The sequence below is a fragment of the Mesocricetus auratus genome, unplaced genomic scaffold, assembly GCF_017639785.1.
Source record: "Mesocricetus auratus isolate SY011 unplaced genomic scaffold, BCM_Maur_2.0 Super-Scaffold_2245, whole genome shotgun sequence".
NCBI classification, from domain to species: domain Eukaryota; kingdom Metazoa; phylum Chordata; class Mammalia; order Rodentia; family Cricetidae; genus Mesocricetus; species Mesocricetus auratus.
The window spans coordinates 20293306-20318563 of NW_024429180.1; positions in this window are offsets into that span (position 1 = coordinate 20293306).

A 25258-nucleotide genomic window follows, 5' to 3' on the forward strand; every position below is an offset into this window, starting at 1 on the left:
TTTTGTAGTTTTTATTTCTTTATGTGAAAAAACAGGTCCGTGTATAGAATTAAAGGAGAGGGGTATCAAGGCTTTGTGCTACGTCTTTATATGTCAGCACTGAAGAACAGTGGCAATAGTGGTTGTCAGTCACTTGCAAGCACCAACATAAGGTATTTTAGAGGCAGGAGACAGAAAGTCAATATAAAGTCACACACTTAATGTGGTAGCTTTTGTTTCTCTCTTCTGTACATATTCACAATTAAATATCAACTTAGGTCACAGACTCGTTAGTCTAGGCTGCTGTAGGTAAAGCTGAATTCTTTTCATTATCTGTCATTCAAATACATATGGAAACTGTCACAATTCTGGTATTGAGTATTCAAGCAAACTATGCACCTTCAACACATGCACTTTTGGTTGTCATGTATACAATCGCATCAGAATCAGCCCAGTTAAGCAAAGAAGAAGTAATATGTACCCCACTCGACTCTGTTCCTTGTTAATCAGTTGGCTACAAGGTGTACTGAAGAATGTTGTAAAACATTTGGCTTTGTTTAATTCCAGTGTTTCATGATTCCATTGCTAACTGGGAATTTTCAGAGTTGGAAGCAGTACCATTACCTCAACGGTGAAAGTCAAGTCCAACCTCATGAGGTAGCTTATTAAGTAGAGAGCATCCTTTTTTGAAAAGTGATACAGAAAATAGGGCTGAGACATAAATGGAACCCAGACTACTGGTGCTCTGATAATAGTCCCAAAGTCTTTCTGTTCCTTTTCCCATTGCTCCAGATTTTAATGCCCTGATACGAAAGAAACTCAGCATACCCCTGTTCTAGTACGTTAATGGGCTTCAGGTAGGGAACATAGCACTTCAGGTGAATGGAGAGCTTATGTAACAATTCTAGGGATTGTTCCCATGTCTGACAAATACTCATGAGATCCCAACAGCAGTAAAGATGCTTTCTCTGTGGTTTTCATGGTGGGTTGGGTTGAGGATGAGTTGGCTTCCAGCAGGGTATGGTTTCCTCCTGTGCTGAGATGCTAAATTTGTAGCTCATGGAGGGGGACGAGCTTGGAATGTAATTTCTTCCTTTCTCCTGTAATTTTCTGCCTGCCTGCATGAATGCTAATGAACATCTCACACATGACAGAGCAATGAAATGCAGCCTTATTTTACTATTTTTGGCAGATTCTAAAGTTGCAACGTCTAGGTCTTAGTGCAGCATTGACACGTAAGACAGTGTCAACAGACCCTCTTTCCCTGTCCTCCACGTTTGTCCAGTGTACAGGGCTTCTTGAGTGGAGCTCATGGGTGGTGGCTCCAGTTTGAACTATTCTCTGTGCTGCTGTGACAGCTCCTGCATGCCATCTTATCATACCACACCTAAGCACTGTAAGTCTTGACCCCCAGTCCCAGACCAATCCGGTCACTTATTTTCCACTATGAACGAGTAGCATGAAAATGAGGTTTTATTTATTATTTTAACTAATAAGAAGTAGGATGGGGCATGAGGAGGAAGTTAAACATGCCTATGGGCTGCAGGTTAAGTGTTAAATGATTTTATAATTACACCATCACATGAATTGACTTATCAGAGGGAAGAAAGTGAAAACAACACTTCTGGTAATCAAATTTTAATTGAGAGACTTGGCTGATTGATGACACCAGCAAGAGAATTTAATTTAAGGCATGGAGTCCTTTGTGGGATCAATTGGTGGTGTGCTAATAGTCTGGCCCACATTTGTAGGCTGGCCACCCACAGATTTTGTAAGTGACAGAGATTATATGAGGCATGATCATGTCAGAGGCTTGCTAATCACAGGGAACCTGGTTCACCTACCTAGACATAATGCTTGTGGGAATATTTCTGTTGGTGTTGCCTGATGAGGGATCCAATTATGTAGAGCTGGGGTTACTTCCCTTCCTGTTTGCGGCTGATGGCAATTGCACAGTCTATTTCATGAGTAGCAGGATGAAAAACACATGAGAAGAAAGGGGTGGATGTGGGAAGTGCAACTAAACTTAGGGGGAGCCGGGGTTGAGAGAAAGGTGGACCCGAGGGCACATTCTTTAGCAAGGCCCCCACTCCCTGAAGTCCTTCTGGTTCTGAGGCTCAATTCAGGCCATGTTTGGTAGGAGGCACACAGGTACTTGTGCTCAAAGGCAAGCACTGGGGAAAACTGGAATGTTAACACGTAGATTTGCTCCTTCAAGGGAAGGAATGCAAGATCTGTTTTCCATGCAGAAGGTGGGAGCAGCCATGCATTGTAGGCAGGTGGCCTTTGCAATACCCTGAGTGTCTGGGTGCCACACCAGAGCCTCTTCCAGACACTTTTCATACGTTTGCTGTTCGCAGTCAATCTGCAGAGCCTATCTTCATGGGAGGGGTCAAACGTACTTTACCAAGAGTTTCAATGCCTAGAGATTTATATGTGCTTTGTCATGCCTGTGGGATTGAGTTAGTTATCACCAGAATATGTTTTCACCAAATTGCGCTGTGTTTAAATATGCCTAAATAAAACAAACAAAAACACAAAGCAAGCAAGCAAACAAACAAACAAAATAGCCAAAACAAAACAAGACAAAACAAAAAAACTACTTGGGGTTAGATTCCTGAAGTTTGAACCAAACATTGGTTCCTTCGTTGTGGTGAACTGAAATGCCTTTTTGCTTCCTGTGGATTGGTACTCTGCTGCCATGGATGTTGCAGAGACTCCTGCAATATTTCCTTATTTTTATTTCATTCCTATGGTCTACTTTCTAATAGGCTTCCTGTGCCCCCGCTCCCCGCTCCATAATAAATTTCTCCACTCATGCAGTAAGCCAGATAAAGCCCAACTGAGAAAGTATTACAACAGGTATATCGAACAAAGTGACTCCTGAGTGGGTTCTTCTGTCCCAGAGACTGAGGCCAGAGAAATTGTGCCCCTGAACTAAAGCAGGGAGATGCTATAAGTTGTAGATGAGGGATGATGACATGTTGCCACAAGCTGGGTTTGTGCCCAAGTATGGTCAAAAGCTTAGCAGTTAGGTAGGGACTTGAGCAGCTGGTAACCTCAGGGGAGGAAGGTATGATAGCCACCAAGAATTCTGAACTGGGGCCTTTTTGGCGCCTTTCTTTATTTGGAGACTCTTTGAGGAGGCGGGATTTGGAGAGAGAGAGAGAGACAGCAATGGAGCTTCCCAGACCATGCAGGGGTGAACCTGGGCCCCCAACTGAACACTTTCCTTATTAATCTGTGTGAATATGAATATGATATGCTGTGTTTGATATCAAGGTTACTATCTGAATGTCCTTAATTTCAAAAGTGTTGATTTAAAGGAACTGGGTCACTAATATACCCAGGACAATGTGTTTTCCTCTTTAGGTTTTTGTTATATAGAAGTCAAGGCACGTAAAAAAGTCTTGGAAATATACATGGTCTCCTATAGGCCTGCTCTCCTGTTGATAAACTCAAAACAAGAAAGATGAGTTAGTCATGGAAAACAGCGAGGGGCTTCTCACTGAACTAGAGATAGACCAGCATTTTCTCAGAAGTCTCATTACTTGATACATATCCAAAGGAAAGAAAATCTGTATGTTTACAAGATATTTGAACCTTTGTTTTTTGCTGCAGCACTATTTATAGCAGCTAAGATATAAAACCAAGAATAGTATTTATAATATATCAGAAACGTGACTTATTGTTGGAACCCTATAATTTCCAGAAGAATGGACGGCACTAGAATACATTATGTTAAATTATAACAGTGAGGTCGAGAGAGACAAAGAACACATTGGAGCATGAGGATGGAGGCTTGCCTTCACAGGGGAACTGTCCCATCTATCTAGATATGCTGCTCGGGGCAAGTTTCCTGTCAGTTTTGACTGACAAGGTACCCAATGGAAATGCTGTAAAATGTAAATATAGCACTCGTGTACAAATTTAAAAATCCAACTGTGGCATTTGTGGCCGAAATAGTAAAAGTTGAGAAAATTGCATTCACCATTGTGAAAGTGTGCAGAATATAGAAACATTGGGTTGACCAAATTCTTTAGTTCAATCCAGGAATCTGGCAAGAGATAGAATTTAAAACTTTTGTGCCTATAGAATATACTAAGTACATGAACTATTAAAGGACTTGGAAAATAATGGCAATAAAGTATGTAAGAGATTGTAAGTACCTGGAGGACGTTTTTAACATTTTAAATACTAGTTTAACTAAAACACATTGTTTTGACAATAATTTAGAAAACATATAGATAAAGAAGAAAATAAGAATTAACTGCCATCTCATTTTGTAGACTGAAGATTTTAATGGTTTTACTTGTACTTTTCCAAAACTATTCTAAAAGATATCACTATCTTTACAATTTTGTATTCTGCTTTTGTATTTTTATTTAAAGTAAACTTTTTCCCTAGTCTCATGACATCTTTATTTTTAAGTATAATTTTATGATGCCATCGATCTTTTTTTCTTTCATATATTACTTTGCTATCAAAGTTTACCCTCCTTTCTTTCCCCCCAATTCCTGTCCTCCACACTCCTCTCCATCTTCTCCTCCTCTGTTTCCCTTTAGAAAAGGGCTGGCCTCCCAAGGTTAACCAAACATGGTATATACCAAGTTGCAATAACACTAGGTGCTTCCCCTTGTATTAAAGCTGTATGAGGGGATGCAGTGGGAGGAAAAGGATCCCCAAAGCAGGCAAAAGAGTCAGAGACAGCTCCATCTCCCACTGTTACGAGTCCCACAAGAGGACCAAGGTACACAACCATAGTATATATGTAGAGCACATAGGTCAGACACATGCAGGCTCGCTGATTATTGTTTCAGTCCCTGTGAGCCCCTGTGAGCCCAGGCCAGTTGATTCAGTGGGTTTTATTGTGGTGTTCTTGTCCCTTCTGGCTCCTACAATCCTTTTCCCCTTCCATGAGCTCTGCCTAATGTTTGTCTGTGGGTCTCTGCATCTGTTTCCATCAGTTGTTGGATGATTGTGTTAGGCTTCGGTCTTTGAGTATAACAAAATATCATCAGGAATCATTTCATTTTTTCCCTCAGTTGTCTGATTCTATCACTTTGTGACACCAATTTCATTTCTTTTGAATAAATGCCCAGCGTGGGATTGTTTACCTGCATGGTGTGTTATTTGCTGGGTTTTCCTCAGCTGGGTAGCCATGATGAGGTATCATTTTCCTCTGTGGTTTGGAGATTTTTCATTTCTGTTTCATCTGGACTTGGTGATAACTACTATTGTTCAGAACATACTATGAATTTATTTCTTACTTTCTTTGATACTTTGGGTTGATTTACAGGAAGGAGATGGATAGAATCCTGACTTTCCACCACCTTTTTCAAAATGGAAATCACTTTTAAAAGTTTTTGAACAAGTTCATGAGTCAAATGTTTTATAGTTTCTGGGGTGAGCTAACTCGAGTCACATGGACAGTCTCCAACTTATTCCTTTTCCTAAGGTCATTCCCACTCATCTATCCACTCTGTAGTCATTATTATGTATCTGCTGCATGCCAGTCCCTGCCTTAAACCTTGGGTAAGAAAACTAGGCAAGAGCTGTAACCACAGACTACAGAGAGGTTATGAACCTTAAGCAGGAAGAAATGGGCTTCCTTTCTGAGCTGGGAAAACCTTGTGCCTACTAATAGTTATTAGAGATACATGCTGAGGCCGTAGGACAGAGGTTCTTGAGAATGCAGGGTGGATTAGGGTGCAGGGCACACAGAGGGGATTAACCTTGTGTGGAGCAGCAAGAAATGCTGAGGCAAAAGCAAAGCTCTGGAGACTTGATTCAAAGCTTCTTTCCAGATGCAAGCTTGGATTTTAGCTCTCGGTATAAACTAAGGAGCAGAATTCCCATATTGTAATGTTTTTTTCATAACCCAATATACTATGTCGAATACAAATACTACCCAAACCACGATAAAAGATCACGGAGAAGCAAGGCCAAGAGCACATGGAGAGATGGCCCAGGGGTTAAGAACATGTACTGATTTGAGTCAGATCCGAGTTCAATTACAATCACCCTTATTGGATGGCTTACTATCTCCTGAAACTCCAGCTCCAGTATATCCAATGTCGTCTTCTGGGCTTCACAGACACTGTTTTTATAGTCACATACCAAACTCCCCATACATGTAACTCAAAAAAGAATCAAAATAAATCCTAAAACAAGAGCATATTCTTTTGAGGTGGTCGCTTCTATGATGACTTTGGTTAGTTAACCTAACCCTGTATGTTTCAGGTATATCAGTGGTAAGGGTGATAATAATATGGGCCTCATAATGCTCACACAGAATGAAATGGATTATTATATATATAAAATTCTGGTAATGACGTCTTGGTTATAACCTGATGCATTTGACTACTCTAGGAACACAGAAAGAGTGATATAGATATTTGTTAAAATAAGGAATTTATGACACACCTGATATCTAGAAAATACTGAAATATCTCAGTGATTATAAATTTAAACAGCTTCTATAGTTAGGCCACTTTTTAGAAGGAAAGAATAGATCAGAAGTTTAAGGACAAATAAAAAGGCCTGAAATACCATTGTGGAGTTAGTTAAAAAAAAAAAAAGAGGTGATTAAGTTTTGTTACTTGGTTATGGGGTCAACAGTACCATGATTTATAGACATACAAACCTAGATTGGTTGTTGTCAAGTTTTACCCATCCGTCCCTGTTGACCCATGTTTAGGCACAGAAGGTAGATTGATAAATTGGGGTCTTTCTAGTAGGGAAAAAACACATCAGGACAAAGAACTGTCAAGAGCTGTCAAGGCAATGGATACACTGAACATGGAGGGAGATAAGGAGAGTCAGACAGTGGCAGGACAGAATTCTCTATGGCTTAGAAAAGCAACTGTAGAACCAGCAAGCAATGAGGAAGTGGGAGTTAGAAAACCCCGTAGAGAGGCACTATGCAAACAGCAGTTTGTTTTTTATTTTCAGAAGGAAGACCAACTACAACCCATGTACTTCTCTGAGACAGCTTGAAAGTTGAATAGCCTCAAGGTTATCTTTCCTTCTGCATATCAAACTTTGATTCTAGCAACCGTCTTGTAAAGAAAATCACCACAAGCTTGTTTCTGGGTTCTACAGTGAAGTTGGGATGTCTGTATGAAATCTGCATTGGTGTGGAGTAGCATTACATATCTGAGATAAATGTGTACTATCTAATTTATTAAACAAAAACACTGGAAGTCATTTACCTATCTTACAGTGTGGAACATCTCTGTTTATCTTGAGTTGATATGTCTGATCTTTGCATATTACATAAAACATTGTTAGATGTTGAATACTCAGAAGAAAGCAGGCAAGAGTCCAACATTTGTAAATTATGGATGAAGATCACAGAAATAGTATAATTCAATTCAATCCAATTCAACTCAGTTCTATTAGGAAATACATATTGAATGTCATCTCAACATATGCCAGGTGGTATATACTGGCCACTTCAACTGCCTACCTTTTCTTGTGTAGCCTATAACCAAGCACAAGGATCAGTCATCTTAACCCTCTTGCAATGTAGCTCCATATCTATGATAAAATGTTAGATTATATAGATTTGTTTAGAATTATTGTTCTATTTCATTTTTCATGAGACACTTTTTAAAAAAGTTTAACAATGCATCAAACATTGTTAGCTAGAAAATATTACCTTCCTTGATGTCCAGATAAATAATCTGTCACACCTGGAATTCCCTACAAATGTGAGAATCAAGCAGAACATTAATTAATTAATTAATTTGTTTAGGATCTCACACATGAGTCCAGGCTGGGCTTGAACTCCCTTCATCCTCTTGAGTGCTGAGATTATGTTTTCCCCAAGTCACTATTTATGCTTATGTTACCACACTCTCTATGTGGCTGTGGTCAGTTTGAGGAATTAGACAGTTTAGGAATGAAAGAAACTGAATCAAATTCTTCCAAGTCTAAGCTGTCTATGATTTTGGAAAAATTTCTCATTTTATGCCATCATTTCCATCATCTTATACATAACAACCTAGTGTCTAGATAGTAACTACCCATCTTACAATTGAGAAAACTGGTGTTTAATAAGGTTAGGTCATGTCTGCAACAGCCAAGTCCAAATGCATGATGTTTGACTGGTATTCATGTTTAGGGAAGCCTTTATTTCAATCACCAGGAACTGGACACTTTATCTGGACACTGAAAACCAACTATAAAATGTTGCTATTCTTAAAGCTACTCAGGAAGAGGCAAACAGAAATGTTTCTTAAAGATACAGGGAACACTTCCCCGTGCGACCTATGCCAGAGTTATTCTGATGGAGGTATCTTTCTTATTCAACCTCTGACCCCATCTGAATATAAGACTAACCTTGATTAAACTGGTAAATGTCATTTGTAATTGAAAGATCTAATTTTTATAATCCTATTTCTGCTGTAATGAAGAATTATACTTTTGACATTTTCAGTTAATGTGCTATATAGCCCTGGATTGACATATATGATACTAGGGCCCTTAAGCCAAGAGCTGAAATGGAGATGAATCTTTAACTAGTAAACTACAGGTCTTGTTAGAAGGGTGAAGTCAAAGTGTCCACCACAGGCAGTGCCATTTTGAGGTCTTTAAAATACGTGCTATAAACACCCAAAATGGGACAAAATATACATATATTTTCAGAAAGGAAACATAATTATTCCTGGCTTATAACACATTGTTATCTCTTTGGTGCAGCCTAGAGAAATGGTCTAATTTTTTATCATTTACTCTCCTATCTTATTAGCATTTCATAAGTTAATCTTTTGCTAGCATATCTTCAGAGGCTGCTCTTGTTTTTACTTACAAGTCTTATTTTTTTTTAATCCATCATGGAGAGATTGCCCTCGGCTGACTGTGACATTTAGATAGGGGACTGATGTTTAGTGTTGTGTTTAAGAATACCATTCCCTCTTTTCCCTTTCCATTCTTTTCAAGATTTCTTTTTTACATGAAATAGTCTCCAAATTCTTGGAGAGACTATATATTTAATGGGAGAAGCTAGAATAAAAACACGTCAAATTAATTTTCATTTTAAAAAGAAGAATGTTGTCTCATTTTTTCCTATATAATTTTACTTCAAATTCTCATATTTATGTTGTCAAATAGGTCAGTGACTGGGCCATGAACATGTCTATACTGTTTGTCACCCTGAACTATGATGTGACCATAAGCTAGTGTTCTGTTTTGTTTTCCACACAAGCATAAAAATTCAAGTCAAATGATATTTGTTCATACACCCACTTAGAAAGAACTGTCTTAACCTACACAGAGTAAAATTGAATGTCCTTAGGAGCTATGGGCAGCACTAATGAATGGGCTTCCAGATTCCCACCAGCATTTTGATAGGTCTCCAGGCAGGAGAGGCTGACAGAGAAAAGGCAACTTTAAACCAAACTACTTCTGGTTTGGGGTGCAGAGAAGAATGCTGACTGCTTCACAAAAAGACTCACAGCCATATAAGAACAGCATGTTGTAATTCTAGAGTTCGTGGTAGCTAATTGTCATAGTAGAAGCCACACCGGACCCAAGGCCTGGAGTAATTTGGTTCTTGTAACTTAGCGTTTTGTTCTTTAATTTCAGGGCTCAGAGTTCAAACAGTTCAAAGTTAAATTTAAAAAATAAAAGAGATTTCTGTTTAATTTTATTTCATGGCAAATGAGAATGTATTTTGGATCTTAGAAAAAACAAAATAGATGAGGGCCAGGGGCATGACTCAAGAAAGTGCTTGCTATACAAACATGAGCTCATCAACTTGCACTCTTGGAACCCACAGTGCTTTCCTGGGGTTGCAGCACTGGAAAAGCTAGGAGGAGGGTTCCTGGGCCGCTTTCTGGCTATCCAAGCTAGTTGAATTGTTGAAGGCCATATTCAGTGGGAGACCCTGGTCAAGAAACAAAGAGTTGTGGAAGAAGACACCCAAAGTTTTCCTCTGGCTTCCTTGTGCACACACAGTCCTGCAAAAATAAGTCAGAAAACACTGAAAGTTTGCTTACCATTCCCTGAATAGTACAGCCCTGTAATACTGTTTTTCCAAGTGAATTTGCCAAATTAAAATACCTGAAGTATTTTATTTGGGAGCTTATGAAGATATCCTTTAGTTGTGCCTTGATATGCATTTGTTGAAAACTACAAGAGCCAAGAAAAGGAGCGTTTACTTACTGTGTTGGCTTGAATGACAGTGACCCCCACTCAGATGTTTGAATGCTCTGTCCCCCACTAATTCCTCTGGAAAGACTAGGAGGTGTGGCCTTGTTGGAGGAGGCGTGGCCTTGTTGGAGGAGGTGTGGCCTTGTTGGAAGAGGTGTGTCACTAGAATGGGATTTGAGGTTTCAAAAGGCCACACCAGACCCAGTCTCACTCTTTCTGTCTGCTTGCAACCTGCTGAACAGGTGTGAGCTCTCAGCTATTTTCCAGCACTATTCTGCCTGCCTGCCCTGATGATAATGGACTGTCTGAAATTATAAGAAAGGCCCCAATTAAATGGTTCTTTCTATAAGAGTTGCTAGGCCATCGTTTCTCTTCACAGCAATACAGCACAAGGACACTTAGGGAGTCAAAGAATATATTATTAACTCACTCTGCTTGATTCCACGAAAGCTACTGAAGATGGACTGGATCCATTTCCTCGTCCCTCCACGGTGAACCTGTTCATGAAAGAGATAGTCCACAGGCTATAGAAGTTATCTGGTCTCACGAGAAAATGCTGTAAAGGTTTGTCTCCGAATGACAATCCTCTACAAACTTTCCCCTCCCGTGCATTTGTGTCTTCTAGAGAACTCTATCAGAAAGTCCTGCCATTCAAGTGGGTAGGCGGCCCTAAAAATACCACAGGTTTATTAATCATAATCATGGCGGGGTTGGAAGGGTAGCTTCTTTTTAAAAAGCCTAAGGGGATTTCAGGACATGCCCCTTTGATTTTATCCATGTGTGAGGGTCTGAGAAAACATTTCACTTAGGTAGACAAATGTTTTATGGGACCTTTTCAGCCTTCTCATCTCATGGAGTAGTTTCTTCCGCACTTGTATTGTCAGTAACAGCTTAGCCCTGATGAGCTGTGTGGAAGTGCTTTGCAAAGCCGCGTGTCTTCCTCTCCAGATATTGCTTCTTTTATTTAACTCAGACTTCTGCTAATAAGGGTATAGTTGTGTACCTAAAAATACACACAATACATGTATGTAGGTGTATACATACACATATGCAGTTTAAGTAAAAATTTACCATCTGGACTGGCAATGTTCCCTTCAAGAGCCATAGACCATCTAAGAAAAACTCTAACTGACAAAAATTCCTAGACCAGGCATGCAAAGCCCCCTTTTGAGTTGCAGGTCATGGTTATCCAAGAGACTTCCAAAACATTATAGGCTGTTGCTCCTGGCTGTCCCTTGGTGGTGAACAGTAAGTCCCTTTTGGTGAGGACAGCATGTGCTTCTCTCTTGGGGCTCAGAACCTATGAGCTTGAACTAACCTGAAAGCCTCCTCCCTCCTCGTGGACTAGCTTTCATGGTACCAGAAGACACCACGCAAACTTCCAAAGGAGGGAAGCAACCAGTGGTCCACACATTACAAAAAACCATAAACAATCAAAATGCAGAATTATAGAGCTTAGTCCCGATGGATACATCTACAATACAACTCCTGACCCAAGGCTCAAAGATCATTGTATAAAAGCTTGCAGAAAGATTGTCAGAGCCAGAGGAACTGGGTGTTTATAGTGAGATTGAGTCTCCTAGGAATGTCAGAAGCTTCACTTATAAAGTCTTGCCAACATGACTGCCTAAATGAGAACACTGATGGGATATGCTAATATGGAATATGAAAATATCAGAAGGCCTCAATCCCAGACAAAAACTACAGGCAAGTGAGGAATGCTGGGAGTGAGAGAAAGACTTTTCCCTGGCACACCAATTGGTTTTCCAAGAGCAAATTGCAGGTGCTGAAAACATGTGTGTACAAGTAACATTATGTAGACTGAGAAGGTTGTACTTATGTATTTAGGAATACATGCATACATACATATTGCATGTATGTGTGATTGTATATAACAATAAGTGAAAAAAGAGGTCATGAATTTGAAGACCAAGGAGGGGTATACAGGAGGGACTGGAGGGAGGAAAAGGAAGGGGAAATGAAGTAAGTATATTATAGTCTCAAAAACTAAAAGAAAAACAAAAAATATTATTGAGTGTGTGTTATTAAAGAAAATAGGGCAAGATAGATGGTTCAGTGGTTAAGAGAGCTGGCCGATCTTCTAGAGAACTCTGGTTCAGTTCCAGTGCCCACATGATCACCCTCATCACCTGTGACTCCAGTTCCAGAAGATCTAGTGTCCTTTTTTTAGCCTCTGTGAGCAGCAGGCATGCACATGGTGAACAGACAAACATGCAGAAATATATATCTATATATCTATATTTATATATGTAAAATAGAATTAAATAAAACAAGAATTTATTATGCTTGTCTGAAAAAACTTGTCCAGCATAGATTTCGTGTGCAAGACAAGAAGGAAGATTGATTAGCTAGCTTGAGTGTGGTGAAAACACTCTCAGCATAAACATGCTTGTGGCTTGAGATGATCACTTTTGTTATAGTGAGGAGTATGAGATGAAACTGGGGTCAGGGAGCCTTCATTTAGGGCTTTAATGCAGTTGTTGGAAATCCCCCAACCCGAATGGAAGCAGTGGAAATGGGGAGGAGGAAACAATTTGATAATGTTTCAGGACGAAGATTTATTGGAAAAATGCAAAAGAATGGGGCAAAAGAATTTCTTATGATTCCTATTGATGAGGTTAATATCACTAACTGTGACGGGAAGTACAGGGGGAAGATGCCTTCAATACTGGTGCCTAATGACTCTGTAGGGATGGAGCTCAGAAGAGAAATTTGTCTAGGAGATTGGCAATTGGTGGTTCATCCAGGACAGGTGGCTGGAGAGGAGAACAGCCAGGGAAGGAAAATGGGAAAACAGAAGCAGAAGGGGGTGGGTAGAGAGAGGAGAGGATGTGAAGGAGCATCAGAGGATGAGGAAAGATGCTGGGTTCTGCCCTCCACATCACATGAGGAATGGTTCAGTGAGTGTGAGAAACTTTGCTCTGGTGAAGTAGACCCCATGGGGTGCCATATAGTGCTCTTTTGTAAGAATGACTAGATTCAGTGTGTGGTATTCCTAAGCATGCTGAGATATTTTGTGGAAGCTGGTTTTGTTGATGGAAGCATAGTTTTGAGTAGTAACCCAGAGAACATTTAACCACCTACCTTGATAGGTCTCTAGCCAACTCCTTCTTGAGGAGAACCTACTGTCTGCCATTTAATAAGTAATTTCAGGTTAGGAATGGGGCTGGGGGATGACAGTAGATACTTCCAAGATTGTTCGAAGTCTGAGAATCTATGATTTTGTGCAAATGCTTGAAAACTCGAAGCTTAAGTATCGAGTGCGCAGTGAGTACTGTGCTGTAGGGACAAAGCAGGACGTAAAGGAAGATGGCACTTAACTCCATATTCTTCCCCAAATGGCATAGCTTAGCCCCCCTATTCCCAAATTGTGGTACTCAAGCTTAGAAATTAAGTGAATCAAACATTTTAAGAAATGACCAAACAACATTGTATTCTCACTCCGTTGGTATCTGAACATAAGGAAACATGTTCACAGCTGTTTGTAGTTAGATTGCCAAATGATAAATATTTTTCCAGCAAAGTTATGACTTTTCATAATGTGGAATTTTTTACCATAATTATTCATAATCTGAACATGTATGTATATTAGCAAGAGCCACTCATATCATGGCTCCAGAAGGCTGCACCTGCAAACCAAAGAATCCTTGGATAGAAGTGGCCTTTGTCTATGAGAAATCCTTGAGATTATATCAATAGGAAATAATCAAATGTGTTGGCATCATTTGATTTGCTTATGAAACCCATGGGTGTGACAGGGTCAGTATCATCACGTATTTTATTAGGTTGAGAACCACTTCCCATGGGATGCAGAGAATGTTGTTAGTGCACCAGGGTTAGCACTAGGAGTAGTCTGAACTGGAAGTTAGCTTTTTCACATAATTTCTCCTTCTTAACGTGGACATGATTATACTAAATCACAATTTGCATCATTCAAATGCAAATGGATTTTCAAAATTCATGTGGGAGTTTCATGTTGTAATTCTTTCTGGCAAGTGCTGCTCAAATTTTCATTTATTTGAAAGAATTCAGTGATGTAACTGATTCCAAGTGGAAAGAAAATGTGACTTTGAATGTGCTGTTCATGTTGGAAGGGATGGCTGTAATTATATCAAATTCACATCTGTTTTTATTTTGCAGTGGCTCCCCTTGGCTTCCCTAGAGCGTATATGGCCTACAGGATACAATCCTTTTAACACGTCTTTGCCTTGCCCTCACTCAGATATTCTCACAGCTGTGTTCCTAATTAAGTATTGACTCTAAAAGTAAGGAACACAGGCAAGTTAGAGAAGCATGAAGGTTGTTATGGAGATAGAGGACTCCATTCACCGGTAACACCTCATTTTTGGTCTTTGGGAACCAATGATGGCAGGAGATCAACATGCTTTGCAAGCCACCAAATCTTCTTTGGCAATTTATTTTAGTGCATTTGGTTCTCAGAGGAAAGAAAGCAGTTCACATGGCTTTTAGTACTTTGCGGTTGTTCAGGGACACATTTTTACTTGGTTTCAACTGTGAAAGGGATTCTCCAAAGGCCCGAAGCACTCAGGTTTCCACTCTCAGAATGTGTGGCGTCAGATAAGCCTGATGGTACCCATACTGCTTTATAGAACTCTTTCAGGTGAATCCTTTGCTCACAGCCCACATTATTTACTCAACAGCTAGCAGGTCTCAGGTGCTCTCTAGGTGTCTCTCTGGCTGAGGTCCTGCAGATGCAGAATGATTTTTTCTTTCTCAAGAGGTCCTGTGGAACACTAACCATGAAGAATACTCAGTGGGAGAAATTGAGTACGGGACAAATAAGTTTGAGAAGTGAGTTTAGAACTGGAGTTTAGAGTTTAGCATTCTAAAGTTTAACAGTGTTCTCACATATCCATACGTTGAAACTTTAGATGCCAAGGTGATAGAGGTAGGGCTATTGGGAGGAGATCAAGATACGATGGGTCGATGGGAACCTCCTGAATGGGCTTCGAGATTTTTATAAAAGATTCACAGAGCTTGTCATCTCTGCTGCCCTCCAGTTTCTTCTGCCACAGGACAACTCAGGATTCTTTCAGTTCATCTTTCTATCATGTGTTGATGTTTTGCAGGAACGTCATCTGTAGAATTACCACTCCCTAGACACTGAGTCTGCCAGCAACACATTCTGTACTCCCCAGCCTCAAGTACTATAAAGAAGAATTTTTTAATTTTTACAAATTACACGTTTAGGGGTTGTTATAGAAGTAAACAGACCTAGACAAAGGGCTCCGGAATGTTGTCATAAATAGTTCCAAACTAACTGTGTATAACCTAGAAGTAAAGCTCAGTACTACAGAGCCTCAGGTTTGGACATATGATGAACTCAGACCCAGAACCTGGGATTATTCTTGGCTATGACGTTGGAGTAAAGCATTCCCACAGACAAGAATTTCCCATATACCATATATTCAATGGAGGCAGACTTATTATATATCATTCTGCTTTATAATAAATCATTCAGCATAGCTGACATAGTGACAAGTAGATGGTCTGTACTGTTATTCATTTTAGTACAATATTGTTATCACATTTGACATTTGACTTTTAGGGGCCGTGTGTGAGGAAATAATAAATGCTGATCTGTGTAGCCAAGATTGGCATGGACACTTTTCAAAACCTGCAGGGTGTCAGGATTCTAGATGGTGTGAACTGTCATTAAGTTGGTGGGTATGTCTCTTGTTTCAAAACAATGACACAAATGTAATTTTCAGTGAGCAATGTGAGATTGCAAATGAAATGTAGTATATGAAAGTTGTTATAGATAAGGGGTGTGTGTGTGTGTGTGTGTGTGTGTGTCTGTGTCTGTCCGTGTCCATCCTGAACAACAACTTCAGAGTTTTTGGATGTAAATGTCCCAAAAGAAGCTTCAAGAAGTGAGTAAGAAATTTAATGAACTTTCTTTTATACAGAAAAAAATATTAGTGGACAATTTTGACATGAATTGGAAGAGGGTTTAAGTCAAATTCTCTTTTAGGAGAAGACAACGTAATAAGGCTTTTAGTAGAGCCCCGGTAGGCAATTGGTTTTTAAGACCATTAGAATGGTTCATGATCAGCTCTCGTCACTGCTCTTTAAGTTTTTCCTCTCCCCTGAAAGGACCCCCACCCTCTTCTTAATACCTTTGTATCCTAAGAACCTTTCTCAGGCAGATAAAACCTCCCTGAAACCTGCTTTCAGTTTGCTGAACTTTTAGAAGGATCTGATAATTAATTCACGGAGATGTATGAAGCATGACTGCTCCAACTCCAGCCTGTTGACATTTGGCCTGATAATTATTTGCTTTCCCTTCCCATTGTGGGATATTTAATCAAATCTATAACCTTAGCCCACTAGACACCAATATATCCCTTCTTAATAGCGATAACCGACAATTTAGAAAAAAATTGATGGGTAAGTTTTCTACCTTCTCGTGGAAAACTACTGAATGTAGAGGTTTTAGTAGTTAATATCTAACACTGTCTGAATCCAAGTTAGTTTCTCTTTTTAATCCTTTATTGTTTCTTCTTTGCCAATAAAGGCAGGCAAGAGAGCTCATAGGTCGTATTTGCTGTGCTGTCATGAAGACCAAGTCTGATGCCCAGACCTGGGCTTGATGGTGCACACTCGTAACCTCTGTGCTGGAGAGGCAGAGACAGGCAGATCCTTGGGGCTCACTGGCTGACCAGCCTGGCCTCATCAGTGTGTTCCCTGCTAGTGAGAGGCACTGTCTCAAAAAGAAAGAAGGGCAGCATCCAAGGGCTAGGCCCGAGATTGTCTTCTGATTTCCACAGACTGTGCACTGTGTGCATGCAGACCTTTCCCCAACACACACACGTGCACACACGTGCTCATCCACACACACTAGACGAAAAGGGGGAGAAGTGAGAGGAGGAGAGAGAGGAGGAGGGGGAGGCAGGCTGTGCAGCTCAGGTCAGGGAAGAGCAGTCTTGCTTTTATTCTAGGCAGCTGTATCAGTGAGGTGGCTATGTCCTCCAGGAAATGTACCCTGAGATGGTGTAGGACAAAGCTTGATGCCCCATTCGTAGCTGTATTAAACTGTGAGAGCCATTTCCCAGTCTTCATTCCCAACATTTTTAATAGTTACGCATTAAACAATGAAAAAGGGTTTCTCTCTGCAAGTCAATTTGTCTTAGTTTATCATAATGCAAAATAGACTGGTAGGGTCTTTTTGTCATTTAGTAACTGAATTAGGTTTATTATTCAACAAACCCTATAGCAAAATAACTCATTCAAGAAAGGCAAAAAAGCAAATTATAAATTGGTGATATTCCTTGGTGTCTCTAAATATACATTTGGCTTTGAGTCCAGAAGAATAAGGGCAGAATTCCAAAGATTGCTGCCTTTTCCTTGATTTGCATTTGGCTTTGGGAGTTAGATCTTTCTGCATGCATGTTTCCTGCCTGCTCAGCTGCAGTTCTTCTCTGTGAACTTTTGTTTAACAAAGGCGAACACATACTGTGCAATGAAAACATTGGCTGTAAATCATTCTAGCTATAAAACGGCACTGTTTGGAGTCTGGTAATGGGTCCCGTGTTTCTGAAATAAGAAGGACTGCCAACATCTGAATGTGTTGTTTAATTGGTCCACAGGGACAGACCCCAGGAGTGTGCAAGAGCTGAGTTTCTGACCTTCTATTGTTCTAGATTTCCCCTGGGACCTGAAGGACCCAGTACCGACCATTTACTAATGCTAACTGTTTATTTTGTGGTAAAATACTACATGCACCACAGAATTCATAGTAATGACAGGAGGGATTTTTCAAAGGTGTGTAAGCTTGACAGGCAAAAATATGTGCACTTTTTAGATTCCGTGCAGAGTAACTGTAAACATTTCTTTATGGTCACTTCGTGCCTTGGGACTCCAGCCACAATGTTATCTATGAAGCCCAGGTTGGAGGAATGCAAAAACCTTGCATTGGCCACAGAGCAAATAATTAACTAATTTACTCTAGTTATTTAAAATGTTGTCTGGATTCTCATTGCTTCCTGAAACCTTCCCTTTCAGAATAAGGAATACACTACATAAATGTGCAGACTCAGATAGAATAGTAGTCAGAGTGCCCAGTGACCTGTTATGTGTTGAATGCTTTGTTCTTTATAAGCATAAATTAAGGAGATAGTTCATGCTCAGAGGCTTAAAGATGTGAATTCTCTGTGGTGACACAGGAGGCTTTGGAGAGGTTCCTCCATTTTTGCTAAACACAAGAGAAGATATTAAATGTTCCTTTGGATCTCCATCTTTTAATTAATGGATGTGATGCTGGTGTTAAGACGAGTGGCTTCAGGGCTATTGAGGTGTCCATTTCAGAAGCACAGTGAGAATCTGGGGATCCATGGTTTAAGAGTTAGATAACTACTTTCCTCCCTGAGTTTCTACTGAGAAGAGTAGTGGTCAATGTTTCTCTCTCACCCTGGGTTCCAGTAATTCCTTATGTGGTTGACAAATGGGAAGTGAGTTCAGGGAAATGGAGTGATGGGTAGATGCCATTCCGATAGAGAGTACATCATAAAGTAAATTAATTCTTTGGGGTGAAAACAACGAGAAGCCTATTAAGATGGCTAATCTGAAGGGAGTATCTGCTCACTAATGCTGAGACATTTCACTAAACCTACGGGTAAGAAATCACTCACGGCTCATAACCTTGGGGCAAGGACACAGCACTACCAGCTCCACTAGCTCTTTCCCTGTTTGAGACTCCCTTTTTCTTTGTTTACTGCTCTGAATTTAAGCTCCTGGGGACAGAGTTCATGGCCCAGCCTGGATCTGAGGGGCACCCAATCGGAAAAGAAATCAGCGGTGGGTACTATGTTACCAACAGCACAGTCAAGCATTAGCCTTCAGATACATAAAAACCTAGGAATGATTCCTAGAAGGAAGAACCAAGTTAATGATGCCTTAAGTACAGAGATTGCAACGTAATCCAAAGTGTAAAGGGAAGAGGAATAAGAAAAAGAATTTCCGTCACAGTGGAGACACTCCCTGTAAAGGGAACATGCCATCACTTCACAGAGCCCTTAGAGGGAATAACGTGATAGGTCAACCAGAAAAGGCTTATGTAGGAGGGGAAGATGGGGATCTGGCCTGGGGAGATTTACAGGCTCTGGGAGACTCGGGATAGATTTTCCAGACAATTGCTACGGAAATGAGCTGGGGGCTCATGGTGGCAGGAAGTCCTGGCCCCAGTTTGTTCAGCTATGTCCACAGGTGATGTTCAAGGTAAGTCTGGGTAATTGGATTGTGGGAGACTTTGAAAAGACTTCCCTTTGATAAGTAAATTGTTGAAGAAAACGATACAGCGAAAGTGAAGCATAGTGTTACACGACTTATTTTTTTTCCTCATTTTTAAATTTAAATTAGAAACAAGCTTGCTTCACATGTTAATTCCAGCTCCCTCTCCCTCTCCTTCCCCCCCCCCACCAGTTCCCCCACTCTGATCCCTAGGGAGGGTGAGGCCCTCCATAGGGGATCTCCAGAGTTTGACATTTCATCCAGGGCAGAGCCTAGGCCCTTCCCCTAGAGTCCAGGCTGAGAGAGCAGCTCTCATTGTGGGATGGGCACCCAAAGTCCATTTGTACGCCAGGGATAAATACTGCTCTACTACCCAAGACTCCATAGATTGCCTAGGCCTCCTCATTGACACCCACATGCAGGGGGTCTGGATCAGTCCCATGCTGTCCTCCCAGCCATCAGTCTGGGGTCCAAGAGCTCCCACTTGTTCAGGTCAGCTGTTTCTGGGGGTTAAACCAGCCAAGTCTTGACCCCTCTGTTCATCAGTCCTCCCTATCTGTCATTGGATTCAGGAGTTCAGATCAGTGTTTACATGTGGGTTTCTGCCTCTGCTTCCATCAGTCACTGGATGAAGGTTCTGTTTCACAGACTCTCTGGCAGTGGGACTGTAGTCTGGCACTCCACTGATCCATGTCTAAAATCCACAAATGAGTGAGTACATACCATGTTTCTCTTTTTGTGACTGGGTTACCTCACTCAGATTTCTTCTACTGCTGTCCATTTGCCTGAAAATTTCAAGATTCCATTGTTTTTTTCTACTGAATAGTACTCCATTGTGTAAATGTACCACATTTTCTCTATCCACTCTTCAATTGAGGGGCAACTAGGTTGCTTTCAGATTCTGCTATTACAAATAATGCTGCTATGAACATAGTGGAACAGACATCCTTGTTGTATGAATGTACATCTTTTGGGTATATGCCTAAGAGTGGAATTGTTGGGTCTTGTGGTAAATTGATTCCCATTTTCCTGAGGAATCTGCATACTGATTTCTAAAGTGGCTCTATGAGTCTGCACTCCCACCAGCAGTGGAGGAGTGTTCCCCTAACACAACTTCTAATCGGTCTTAATAACAAAAGCCCAGAGTCAGACATAGGGGAAAATCCTGAGAGATCAGAGAGATGAAGGAGCAAAACCACAGCCACCTTACCGGCTCAACTTCCCAGCTGAAAAGAGACTGAGCTCCGATTTCCTCCTGCCTTTCCATTTCCTGTCTGTCTGTACAGACCTCCAGACTTCTATGGTTAACTAGTGGCTAGCTCTGCCCTCTGATCTTCAGGCAAGCTTTATTTGTTAGGGTATAAACAAGACATCACTATTGTGTAGGAGGGAGCATACTAATATTATATAATATGTACTAAGTTATGCCACTGAAAGCAGGACAGCTTCCTAAGGATGGCTTTGATGTTCAGCATAAAATAGACGTTTCCAGCTCTTGAACAAGAACCACTGAAGTTAGGGTAGGGAGTGTGTGGAAAATTCCTCCAGTGAAGAGAGCTAAGAATACAACGACTCATTGAATGTTTATCTACTATTGTGTCATCCTTTGAAGCTAATGTTTTAATAGGAGAACTGTGCCATCCTTTCAGACACATAGTTAGTTCTTTATCAATTGGAAGAATGAGAGAGAAGAAAGTGAAAAGTCCAACTCTCAGCAATCCAGATTTCCTCTCCCACATATTCAATTAGTTATTTGATTTTGTTATCTTAAAAGAAAATGCTCATCCTTGAACCTACCCTTCAAATCAAACTTGTGATGCTGACAGTTGTATAGACTTTCTTTTTTGAACCACCAACCAACTCCCAAATCACAATATGGAGACATTATTAGTTTTGAATGCTCAGCCTAGCTTAGGCTCATTTCTGGCTAGCGCTTTTAACTTAAACTGACCTGTTTGCTTCTCTTTAACTACCTTTTGCCTTGGGTCCTTCAACCTTTCTTTATATCTTACTTTCCTGCTGTCTCTATGTTTGGCTGACTGGCTGGAGCTGGGCTTCTTGCCCTGGCTGGGTGTGTCCCTAATTCTCTTCTCTTCTTCTTCTTGAGCCTAGATTTCTCCTCCCATTTAATCCATCTGCCCTCTAGTCATGCCTATCCCTCTTCTGCCTAACTATTAATTATTCATCTCTTTAACAGACCAATCAGTTGCTTTTTATATAGTCAATGATTGAGTCCAGGGAATGGCGCCACCCTCAGGATAATCCCTCACAGGTATGTCTGGTGGTGGTTCTTCTTTTAGGTGATTCTAGATTCTGCAAGCTAAAAATTAACATGTATCCCCAGAGTAGAGATTCTATTCTAGAGTGGTGACAGAACTAAAATGAAGTTATTTATCCAGCCCTTAATCCAATTTTACTAGCTTTGTAAGAAGAGAAAAATTCAGACAGATAGACATTCAGAGAGTTATGCAAAGACATAGCAAGAAACCAGCCATACAGAAGCCAATAAAAGAGATCTCAAGAGGAACTTTAATCCTACATTTTTAGCCTCCAGAGTTGTAAGCAAACAAATTTCTGTTGCTAAGCTGCCCAGCCTGTGATATTCTGTTATGGCATTCATAACAAACTGATACATACATAGCCATTTTTTATCATTACTGCTAATTTGTTGCTGTGAAAACTCTCCAAGGTCAAATTCTGACCTCACTAATTGTAAACCCTTGGGTCATTAAGGTGTCACAAAGATAAAAGGACTTCATCCTTCTTCCGTCCTGTCCCTTAGAATGAAACATGCCTGGCACAATGTCTGCTCCCATGAACAAGCGGAGAAAGTTCCTGAAAGGTGAAAGAACAGATGGCCTGAGACCCTGGGTTTTGAGGAATGGTACCTGGTGAATTTCTGGGTGACCTCATTATCTTTCATGTGACTTGCAAAGGTGTTGTAGAAGCTGGAGCCACTGACAAATGTATACATAAAAAACTCCAAGAGAAATGTATTTTCCAGCAGAGGCCTGGAAGCATTTTGGCACTGCCTGCCCTATTCTTGCCAAACACTCTAGCCAAGCATCATAATTTGGCACTACCCTTTCTAAACCAATGATAAATGTTTCTCTGTTTCTCCCCTCTCTGGGTAGGAACAACAACAGCAGCAGCAGCAACAACAACAACAAGGTTCCAATTACTCTACCGGTGATGTTACCAGCACTGATCTGGAAGCTATTCCTTCTGTCCTGAGTATAGCATTCACAGGCAATGCTTCAAATCTCTCACCTGGTGGTGTTGGCAGGACTAAGTGGGCAGCCTATCATTCCTGCCCTGTCCAGAGGAGCCGAGTTTGCATGGCTTTCTTGTCAGGGGGTTTGTCAGTAAGAACTGAAGGGGATCTGGGTCTCTGAACTCAGTAGCACTGGGACAACAAGGGGGAGGTACTGGTTGTAGTTGGCCAGCACTGGACTTTTCTTGGTGGCAGCAGAGTTCAATGGGTAGTGAACATCCACTCCCATTCACCAGTGATAAATTAGGTAATGGAAGGCTGGGCTGGTTGTCATTATGCCCTGTCCTTTCCCTCCCTGTGAGCGGCAGCAAGAGCCCAGTGGAGTGAAGTTTAGTGTCTCACTTTCACCAGAAAGTTGTTAGCAGAACAGAAGGGAAAACACAATGGGAACCTAGAGTTGGTGGTTTGGGCTGATGCCTAACTCTTGCCAGGGTGGTATTTGGGGGCTCAGTGGGAACCTGGAGAAATTCATTTTCCCAGTCCTTGTACTATCTAATGGTGAAGATTGCCTGCTAAGACTTTACACAGGGGCTGGAGCCTCTGAAAGCATCATTAAAATTCCCAGGGTATGTGGGAAATCATGTCAGAATCAGAAAATCACAGTGTAAATGATAAAAGACACTCAGATGGGTCAGAGTTTTAAATTTTAGGAATATTACAACTGTCATATAAAATACATTCATTTGAAAGAAGTTAGAAAATTAGTAAATAACATCAAGGGAATATATATGATATATAATTAATATATACATATATTCACACATACATGTGTCCCACAATTTCTATCACCTGTATATCTATCACCTATACCTATCTATCTATCTTTCTATATATAAATAATTTCACCCACTCATTCATTTATCTTCATGCATGAAATTGCATAGGAACCTTAGAACAGAGATATTCAAGAACCGAGAAAAATTGTGCTGTATGGGCTCAGAAGCTATGTAGAGATGGTACAGAATACAGTGAGTTAAACTGAGGGCAGACTGGTAGACTTTGTCCCACAGAAAAAGAGCAAAGAGAAAACGTGCCTGAAAAGATGCACTCACCCTCCCTGGGGATTGGAATGGAGATTGGGTAGGGGACTGGGGGGCCTGGTGGGGAGGGATGGGAAGGAGGGGATGGAGAGGGAGCTGGGATTGACAAGTGAAGCAAGCTTGTTTCTAACTTAAATAAAAAAAGGAAGAGAGAGAAAAAAGAAGAAGAACTCACTGAAGCAGTTAGGATTTCACATTGCTTTTCTTTATAGTGATGTTCCTGAATGTAGCTGTTTGAAAGTAATGTTGTGATCACAACTGAAATGTGGGTTTCTTTGGCACAATGCCAGGCACATGGCTGTTTTCTAAAGACACATTAAAACGTTAGCAATAGTGTTTTAGAGTCACCCTGCAGAGACAGTTATGTGACTTTAATTCCTTGTTCAGTGAATTCATAGGCAAACACCTGTGACCCCCATTACCACAGCAAGAGTAATAAAAATATCTAAAGCCTCTAGGAGTTTCTTCATCAAAGACCACTTTTCTAAGCTTCGTTACAAATTTTTAAGCATACAAAAATGTAGCAAAAATGGATGAAAGGAACAGCTATAGAATCCCTGCTCAACGGGGTGTGCTAGAGCCTTGGAAAGGATGGAGAAGGGTACACAGCCCATTTCAGACCAGCTTGGTTTTGCTTTGCTAGAAGTGTTCTGCTACCAGCAACAACATACCTGTGCTCAGATAACCACTCACACCCATACACACATACACCCACACGTGCATTCACATATGCGCTCAAGTAACACACAGACACACTGTACTCACACACACGCACACATCTGGGCACTTTACTCATCATACTGATATATGCACGCGTGGGAAGCTACTTACAGATATTCATGTAAATATGCATTAGTATGCACGTAAACACCTGTCAAGATGTCCTAACATGTTCGTTTTCATGATGGCGTGGCATAACACTCATGAGCAGGTAACTTTGATAAATTAAGCTAGAAAGGTCATCTATTGTACTACTTAGTTAAGAACAAGTCTCTAGCAGCAGTAATAAAATATCAATTAGTGACTCACTTTCCCCAAGGAACATGCCAAAACTCAGGTTCTCATTTGAAAGTAAAATTGACAGTGCCTTTGAACTCACCCAGAGCTGCACCCCCTGCCCCCGTTTTCACCAGTAAGATGCAAAACCAACTTCAGTATGCAAAACAATTAATTTGCCTGATGATAGGTGTATTCTTTGTGTCTTCAGTTCCTAGCCGTTTTTTTTTTTTTTTTTTTACTTTTTATTTACACCTTTTAGAATGAGAGTTTTTTAAACCGTCACCCATCTTTCTGGATTTCTCAAGCTCTATTTTTTGTATGAAAACTCCCCAAGATTTTACAACATATTGTTATTATAATTTGCAATAACTTGTGTACTGGGGTTTGGGATGGACAGATAACTCAACGGTTGAGAGTGTGTGTCTTAATGCCAGTTCCACAGGGTCCTGGAGCCTTCTGGCCTTAGCTAGCACCTACATACTTACTCATCCAGGCACTCAAACACGTGAGTAAAACAAAATAAAACTAAAATCTGAAA